At 37.8% G+C, this 10161-nt stretch overlaps 1 protein-coding gene across 4 annotated transcripts in view; it reads left to right on the top strand.

The window, feature by feature from the left end:
• Positions 1 to 10161, top strand: part of KCNIP4 (potassium voltage-gated channel interacting protein 4) — a 296108-nt gene that overhangs the window by 265024 nt on the left and 20923 nt on the right. The window lies entirely within an intron of this gene.

Raw genomic sequence — 10161 nt, forward strand, 5'->3', positions numbered from 1 at the left:
ATACAGCTTCTATAAAGACTGGAGAAAATTTTTCTTTCCCACCATCACTATTAGCTCTCTGGGCTCACAACTATATTCAAGAATGCAAGACTAGAGTATGTTCTTTAGTGTTCTTATCTATAAGGACTGATTCTGCAGTAAATGAAAACAATAGCAGACTGTCTTAGGGAAGTATTTTTTGGCCCTCTTGAAGTAAATAAACCTGATCCGAGATATAATTTTGTTTATGCATATTTCATTGTTCATCACTTTTTTTGTTACATCTTTCTATATGATGGCATATATAACCATATGAAGTTATTTCTAAAAATGAACACCAAATTTTTTTTCAATAAAGAATAGGTGCTCTGAAAGTGATTTTTTTAAAGCCCACTCCTGAGAAAACTAACACGAGAAACCAAATAAAAAGCCAAGAAAACTAAGAACTAGTTCAATTTCAATAGACAGGAGGTTAAATTAATAGCTGTCCCTTTCCTGATAACACAAAATATAGAAGTGAAAATTGAAGTTAAAAACACCAGTGGTTTTCAATATAACTGAGTTGAACATAGGTTATTTATTAGAGAAAATGAGTGAAAATCTATCACACTAGAAATAGGTTGTTATAAACAAATTCATGTGTATAATATATATTGTTACACATAGTGAGGAAAATATTTCACAGATGAAAAGCATATTAATACTGGCCTTGGAGTTAAATTTTTCATAAAAACTAATTTCCAGTAGTGTAATAAATAAAAATTAAAAACCCTACACCACCTTGTATTCTGTGCTTTTACAATTTCTCCTCTCTGAGTATCTTCACGTGTCTTACACACGTGAATATACTGGGACACTCAACTCTCCTACAAAGTAGGAAAGGCTTTGAGCCTGTTTGGTGGCCAGTACTGTTGACTGGGCACCCGGTGCACACATATTCAAAATTTTCCTTTACCCATCTCTTCTACAGCAGCCTCTGCTCTTCTTCTTTTCTCTGCATGTTTCTTGATAATGAACCAGCAGCTCCTTCAACAGCCTTGCAGAAGAAAGGTCTGGACTTGTTCCATTATAGCACATGCCTGGGCAGACCCCGAAATGATAGGCATAAAGATAGAATAAAACAAATTGTCATCCTTTGTGAGTAGTTTGAGATGCTGTCCTGCCAATCATCCTCCCAGCCCTTTGACAAACTGGCTTTTACAGTAGGCAAACAGCAAAGCTCAAGGAGAACACAGAGTTGGGTGAATAATATAATTGCTTGATCAAAAGAGCCAAAGCTGGCATCTCTTCTGTAGTCACTGCAATTATCTCATACGTGCACTGGTTTCCTAAAAACTTTCTCAAAGCTCCCATTTGATGTGCTGACATCTTGAATGATAAATCTATACAAAGGAATCTCTCATTCAGGTAGTTTCAAAAAGAGGTGTTTAAATGCAGAAGCCCAAATACTGACAATGCAGCAGTCCAGAAGGCACCAGTTCAAAGAAGCTGATCAGAGAAATGACTGTCTAGAATAGATTGCAAAGACATGGGTTTTTCCTTTTAGTTCATAGCTGAAGCAACCCCTTGAAATTTTATCAACACCTAATGGACAATGCTTATATTTCTACTTCTGTGAATTTGTTGCTCTCTTGGGGATATCTACAGCAGGAAAGCAGCGGCTCGCATCTCCCTACATAATCTTCTGTTATTTATTCTTTTAGAAGTATTTAGAGAAAAGGAAAAAAAAAAGAAAAGGAGCATAAATATGGTTGTCTGTGATTTCTGATTTCTGAAAACCTGTAGTGATAGAAAAGATCTTTTGAACTGTCTGAACCCAGGTTATTTTTTCTATTCTTAATATCTAGTGCTTTGCTCAGCCACATTTCAAATATTTCAAGAGAGAGGTTTTCTCTGAATTAGTTTTCTGAGGCAGCTTCACAGGCTAGTGCATGGCGTGTCTTTTAAGCATATCTTTTGAGATATTCTTTATACTACACTTGTTTTCTCTTTAATGACTTCAAAACCTTCTCTCCCCCAGAAACCTCATTTTGTTTGCATAATCTACTTTGAAGTCCTGCTAGAATATGTTCACTTTTATTAGCAGCTGCAGGATATTTACCCTGCTCTTGGTGTTTTTTCTATGGCCAGTAGTGTGACCAGAACTCCAGAAATTCCACCCAGCCCCTTTTCACAAAGATAATTTCTGATATGTGTTCTGTGTTTTTACTGAAATAAACCAGTATCAAAAGTAAACCCTGTATTCCAAGAGTACTTTCAGGACAGAAAATTAATCATACTCACACTTGCTTCAAAATAAATAGGCAATGAAATATATTCCTGATGAATATAACATGGACAAGTTTATTTGTATTTACTACAGAGAAATGAGTTACAAAATTACAAATTTATTTGGTTTTTAATTTACAATAAATTACAAACTTATTTATTCTCGGCATGCAGCTCTAAGGTAGGTCAAAGTTTCAGTTTAGCCCTGTTGGTATTTGGTAAATACATCTTTAATTCTAAAAGTATTCCCAAGTAAAATGGCTACAGTACTGATGAATGAATGTATTGAATTAAAGACATTTATTAAATAAAAGAAATGAAATAATTACATTTCTTAGGGGGAAGTATCTGGTCAGATTCAACAGCATGAGAGAGAAGAGGATGCTGCCATGCCCCAGATCCATCCAGCAGAGGCTGAAGGTGTATTTCCAGAAGGCACATGCACACAGAGCACATAGATACATCACATGTGCCTGTACACATGGCCAAGCACACGGGTCACAGGCAGGTGCACAGAGCAGTCACACAAACACAGGTAGCACCAACAGCCTCATCCTGCTCCCCTCTGTGGCTGAGCAGGATGGAGGTCCACTAACGCAAATACTTTCGTACATACATACATGTACACACACACATATACACACAGGTGCAGATCCCTCCAGCAGCCAGACTTAGATATGGGGCTCAGATGCCCAGTGACTGCTTCTAGAGACCAATTTCTCCAATTTCTGGCACCTGGGCTCTTAAGATCCAATTAAAGGAGATGCCTCTGTCTAAATTACTGTGCAAGTAAGAACAATGTGCCAAAGTCAATAGTATGGATTTTATTTAACAGTAACTGTGGGGTAAAGAGAGAAAGAAGGAGGGTGGGGGGAAAAGGGGAGAGAGAGAGAGAGATTTAGCAAATATGTCACTACTACGTGGATCCCTGTTTCAGTCTACAACTCACTTGTGAAGGGGAGGTGCAGACACTGATCTCTTTTCTGTGATGAGCAGCGACAGGACCCAAGGGAATGGCCTGAAGTTGTGTCAGGGGGTTTTGGGTCGGATATTAGGAAAAGGCTTTTGACCCAGAGGGTGGTTGGGCACTGCAACAGGCTCCCTTCGAAGTGGTCACAGCACCAAGCCTGGCAGAGTTCAAGAAGCATTTGGACAATGCTCTCAGGCACATGGTGTGACTCTTGGGGATTGTGCTGTGCAGGGCCAGGAGTTTGATGATCCTTGTGGGTCTCTTCCAACTCAGTATATTCTGTGATTCTGTGAAAATGCCAGAAGCATCATACTTACAAAATATAAACAGTTATTATTAAGTATAAATGAAATATAAACAAGTTTAGTGTCGTATTAAATTCTGGTTTTGTTTTCTACACTGCTTGAAGTACATTCAGTGGTCTGCAGACATGACTAAATTATTATCTGGGTACTAGCAAAATTTCAAAGCTGCAAGGCATAGTAAAACTGTAAAATCCAATTTCTGCATTGGTCCTGGAGCAATGAGGTGCAGCAGGCATTGAATTCTCTTCTTCCTGTGTCCACAGGCCATGGGATTTTTAGATTTATTTAGTGTATAAACATCTCCTAACATTTTGCATGTGCAGGTCCACATGAGGACATTATCTGGTACCATTACTTATTTGCAATTAAATAAAACACCTAGTAAAAATATAACTTATAAGCATACATGCTTACTTATATAATCTTTCAATTGTTTTCTTTAATGTCCAATTAATATGTTTCCAACACTGCCTCTGCTTGCCAACTTAAGATCACCCCTTTCTCATGTCCCATGAGTGCTGCAGTTGCTGAGGGAACGCTGACTTTTCCTGTTAGCCATGAGCATGTATGCTATCAAAACAACATGATGTTATCACACTGCTTAATGCTGCCCATCTTGAATTACACCTCCTTTTTTCTGGGAAAAGTTTCTCTCTCTGCATTCTTTCTCTGACTTATGCTACAGAAACAGCACAGGACAAGATCTGACAGAGTGAAAATGCAGGAGTATTGGGAAATAAATTCTTTCATGCCTTTCACAGAATGTGGCAATTCTTAAAAGCGAGCTGGGATTTTGGATCTGTCTGACATGAAATTTGCATCTATCTGATGCCTTCTTGGTCTGATCTTGGACTGTTCTGTCTGACATATGGGGTACTATTTGGTGATAGCCTCATTAAAGGTTATCTGGGAAGGAGCTTCAAGAAGGGAAGAAAAGATCAAGATCTGAAAAAGATTTTGAGATGTGGGGATTTGAAGGGGAGTTGATAGACCTGTTTTTCCAAACAGGCACTATGTGAAATAGAGCTTGAGAGAACTTTTTCTCCCACCCTCACCCTTCTGCTTTTTTAACTACTTACCCTCCTTTGTGCAATCAGCCTATGGATTGCAAAAAGGCTACGGAGCTGGTGCCTGGACAGCAACATTGGGAAGCAAAACGTTATCCAAAGTGAACTGGAAAAACATATAGAGGCTATTGAGGGTCAGAGATCTATCTTTAGGTCTTGAGAGTGATAGTTGATAAGATTTATAGAACTAGTTGGGTTTGGATCCAGTGCTGTACCTGTATGACAGATACCTGCTTAGCTCATCTGCTGCAGCACAACGCCTGGTCAATGCCTTTGTCCTGGCAAAAGTCTTCAAGGTAAAAGTCATATTGATACCAATATGTCAGTGTCTGTGTCACCTTTCAGAGCAAGATTTATGTTTTTATTGTTTCTCTTCTTCCAAGGCATATGAGATCATGATAAACATGTTTCACCAAAGTCATTATCTTTTCCATCCCCAGGGAGAGTGCTTGTACCTGAGTTTCTTATATGTACCACTTTTGACACACGTTTTGCTTTGGAGGAGGATTGTTCCAGATAATTTATATAATGCTTAAATACTTCACCAAATGAATCTTCAGATCATCTGAGTTCCCTTGTGATAATTTTTCTATAAGCCTAAAGAACCCACTGCACATTTCAAATACAAATTTTGCCAATATAATGCATTACTGTAGCCACATGAACAAAATGCTTCTATCTGATAAAAAATTGGCTAATGGTTTGCTGGTACTTTTGCTGAGTAGTTTTGCTACACAGCCACTGATGTCTTGACACAGGCTATATGCACATCAATGTGCACTGATCAAACACCAAATACATATAATTCTTTTCTGAATGAAGCTAGATGTTTAGTCCAAAAATACTAATTGTATTTCTTAGTGGGAGAAATTAATTTGGTATTGCAACCCATGTGAATTGTTTAAATTGTAATTTAGCTCACTTTTCTGAAAAAAAATGAAAATCATCAGCAAGGCTAGGTTTTAGAAGTAGCGGAACATTAGATACAGCAAATATCCCTGGAGGGCCCCAAGACTGTCCCAAGCAAAGAGAGAGAGTATAACTCCTCATCCTGCTGGCCTTGTCCCAGTAGGTAGTTTATCTCATATGTCATAAAAATGTTTTGCTGGCTCACCCTCAGCTTGACATCCCCTGTACCCCCACATCCTGTTTGGCAGTGCTGAGTTCAGTCATTTCACAGCTGGTGCTGGGGCAAGGGCAAATTTCTTCCCAGATACAGAATACAGAAATTCTTGTTGAACTTCATGACGTGCCGGATGGCACAGATTTTGTTATTATTTGGCCTGGATTATGTAATTAAATCAAGGCCATTTGTTAAATGCTCATGTTGTTCTGTTCAAAGCTCTATCATACTCAAATGGAAAAATTAGGAACTGGATGGGTCTGTGAAAAGCCACTGTGAGTTTAGGTTTTGAGAGTTTTGGTAGCATTAGTTTTGACATATGTGCACACTATGTTCTTCCATTAAGTTTTGTGTTTATGGGAAATTCAAATTTGCGGTCAGAATAGAAGTACATGCAAAAAGAGAAAATATTATGAGTTATTGATAATTAAATCAATGGACATGAACATGTATCTAAAATGAAGCAGTATGAAAACTGACAGCAGATGAAGCATGGGATGGAAACCTGTCATGCAAAAGTTTAAAATATATTCAAAGTTGCCAAAGTTCCAGCTTTATCCATCATTCAAAATTGTTTGTTATGCAGACAAATGTCTGAACTTTGAGTTTGTTTCTCCTTCATTCTCTTTTCTACATTTCATTATTTCTCCTTTTTTGTGTCTTCTTGGTTTTCCTCTTGTCTGAGGAGGATGTTGATTAGGTAGTAAAGAAGAATCACCTACTGCAGTCTTTTTGAAAATACTGAAGGAGAGACAGCTTAGACAGTATGAGGCTTGTAAATAATTTACAGGGTTTGGAGTGGTTCATAAGACCATGTGCTGGAGGTGTAATTTCCCAGCAGCAAAATTGCAAGCAAGAGAGATCATCAAAAGGCAGAATATACTCTGTCTCTTCTTTCTGTCAGTTTATATTATTTTCTCTTTAAAAGAGAGAGAACTAGACTCAGCTCAAGATGAACATTCCCTCCTTTCTATTCTCCAGAAGGACAATCTAATACATTAATGCAATTTTAAAAGATTGTCAAACAGAAATTTGCTGTAACAAAATAAATTTTATTCAGATCAAGGAAAGAAAGAATATAGGAAATTTTTTAAATAAGCCTCACTTTTTTTTTTCAAACTCTTTAATTATTTTCCTCTCTTTTATAAGAGTTTAATGAAAGGTTAGATAGATTTTTTTAATTATAGTTGGTACAGTGGAAAAAGTCAGCAATAGCTTGACATAAAACCATGGGGCATACTTAACAATTACAGTATTTAATCTCTTTCTCTGAACTGCACAAATCTCCTGATAAACACAATAAAGACAGATTTAGGAGTCAAGAAAAGTACAGTCATGGAGGTAAATCATGTTGGCCACATATATTTTTAGAATGAAATTATTCAAGATCAGAAGTGTTCCCTGTCATGTAGAGTCTCAGAGGAAAGATGCATGCTAAAGAAAGAAAAGTTTGAGCTGATATTTCTGGTAAGTATAATTGGCCAGCATCTCAGATTTTTAATGAATGTCCTTAAGACACCATCCTACAGGCCTTCAAGGATGGAGAAGGTAAAGTGTTACTGGTAATGCTGTGGCAAAGAACAGAGGAAACTACAGAGGGACACGCTAGAGAAACTCAAGATGTCATTCCTGGCTCTGCCAATATATAATTATCTGAAAGTAGGTTGCCTTTTCAAGCAATGATTCTTTCAAACAGTATGGTGAAACCAGAGCTTATTAAGTAACAGAAAAAGAAGGACTGCCTTTAAAGGAGGTATGTAGATCATGTATTTCTCTAATAACAAAGGCTGCCAGCTTATTTTGAGCTAACAAATAATAAATCTTATAGATTTTTGCAGAGTATCCTTAATTCACCTCTAACATCACAACATTTAAATGCAGTCAGGAAACGGGACTCGGTCTTCACAGCTTCAGACTAAGCACTGACAGAGTTGGACTTGCTGGCATTTCCTGTAAAAAAGGAGAGAGCATTCTTTGCAAAACAAGTATAGTTTGAATGTCTGTGTCATCCAAGGAAAAGGGGAAAAAAATGCTTTACATGTTAATAAGTCAGAGAGTTAGATGAACTTAAATGTACATTTTGTCATTCATTATTTATTAAGCTTCTCAGGGAAAAAAAAGGCAATATCTCACCTGTACAAATTCAAATATACAGGTTTTCTCTTTAATTCCTTCAAAATGTGCCTATCTTCTTTTTCTCTTGTCTGAAAAAAAATTACCTGCAGAACATAGAGAAGCCACTGCTTCTTTTTGCCACTGCATTACTCTTTCACACTCACAACCATCTCAGGGGAAAGGCTGTTTATTTTTCCTCCTGCAGGTCTGGGATTGACTTAGATCATATACCAGTGTATGGTTGGAAGAGGAAATTGTGAAATAATTTTGTTGTATTTTCTACATTGAATAACTATAATATTATTTCGGTATCTGAAGAATTCACTAATATTTTCTTTATTGTACTTTGAATCCAAGTAAAAATACTGCTCTTCTGCATGCACTTATACAACTCCAGAAGGCTTCACAAAGCCAAGCAGCCTAGTAGAATCACAACATCATAGAATCATCAGGGTTGAAAAAGATGTCTGAGGTCATCAAGTCCAGCCATTTACCCAGCACTGCCAAATCCACAACTAAACCATGTCCCAAAATGCCACACCTACACGCTTTTAAATATTTTCAGGGATCGTGACTCAACCACTTCCCTGGACAGCCTGTTCCAATGCTTCACAACCCTTTCAGTGAAGAAATTTTCCCTAATATCCAATCATAACCTCCCCTGGGGCAACTTGAGGCCATTTCCTCTTGTCCTATTGCTTGTTACTTGGGAAACCGACTGTAAACCTGCTAGGAACCACAGAGACAGTGGCCTATCTGACTACAGTCTTTTTGGGAAGCTGGTAAAGAGAGAGAGAGATGTTTTAGAATGCCCTCATACCAAAAGACATGACAGACAGAGAGGTGCCTTCTCAGTTATGGGTTGCTCTTTACCCAGTGAAGGGTAGGGATTAATTTCACTGTTCCTCCCATTCCCCACAGGCTTTGGTTCCAAAGGCAGTGTGGCCCAGCAGTCAGTATTCATCTCATCTTACAGACACCTGTGCTACAACTCTGCCTCCATTGGTGACAGCCTCTGTGCCCAGGGACAAATAGTTTTGTATGTGTATCTCTGACACAGCTGTTTGTCTGCCTGTTTGATCAAACATAATTATTTCTAACTGTATGTTTGCATATACTTAGTTATGATGAAAAGCTGATTTAGCTAAGGATAAGTGACATAATAATAATAGACCTACAGATTTGACATGCATTTCTCAGATGGTGCATTTGTATCTCAGTTAGAAAGTTTACACTATTTGTTTCTTAGCAGAAGGTGCCAGAACTATGAATATTGCAGTGGTACTTATTTGATCTAATTGGAGTACTATTTATTCTCACAGGAACAGTTGTTATTACACTGGTAAAGGATGTGATACTGCTCTTTATCTCCATTTCAAGCTATTTAGTTTCCTGAGTTTAGGAGCACGTATGTTTTGACTCCTCAGTCTAAATAGCATGACAATAGACAAAAATATATATAAATGTATGAACCTTAAAACTTAACTTGCATTTTCTTGTTTTCCTTTGTTTCTAAAAGTCCTTTCCTTTTAAAGAGCATACCGTGCTTTTTTCCCCCCTCTTTGTGATAAAGAAGGAATTAAGGCAAAAAAGGAATTAATTGCATTGCCCAAAGTCTTCTGCTCAGTCTGGCAAATTCAGGACTAGAAATCAGCTCTCCGGTCTTGGATGTTTATGTGTGACTTAGTAAACAATTACAGTATTCCTTCTGCTTTTCCTACCTCTTTGCATACATCATTTTTGTAAAGTCATTGGTTTAATCACCTTTATTCTTCTCCTTCACTTCCTTTCATTTTCTTTGTAGTCACTGTGTTCCAACATTTCCTACTTATTCTTCTTACATGTTTCAGATTTTGAAAATGATGTGAAGATGCAGAAGAATCTGCAAGGCTTGAATAAGATCTTCAGTGGCAGGGTCTTTTGAATTCATTGAATATAACTCTTCCAGTAGAGTATGACTGAGTGTTCTATCAGTAACATCGAAACATCCCTGCTTGATTTCCATACCGTGCAAATGCTGATTGCAGCTGAGGTAGCCACCACCCATGGCCCACAGGTGACCCCAACAGCTCCTCTCACTGCAGCAGAGTGGCTGCTGCTCACGTGTGTCACTCAGGTCTCAAATGAAGTTGAGATCCATGGCACAGAAGGAATTTTTGTCTCATAGGAATTCTTTAGGAAGATACCTCAGTGTGAACATGTGCATTAATATTTGGTTGAGAGTGCGAAGTCACACATGTTGAACTGTCAGTCACACACATGTTGTGGATGGTCTCATGAGCTGACTAAACCAGATTGGATGGTATTCATTTCTTGTCTTTTACTTTTTTTCCA

Source organism: Corvus brachyrhynchos, unplaced genomic scaffold, assembly GCF_000691975.1.
Source record: "Corvus brachyrhynchos isolate BGI_N302 unplaced genomic scaffold, ASM69197v1 scaffold80, whole genome shotgun sequence".
In the NCBI taxonomy this organism is placed as follows: Eukaryota; Metazoa; Chordata; class Aves; order Passeriformes; family Corvidae; genus Corvus; species Corvus brachyrhynchos.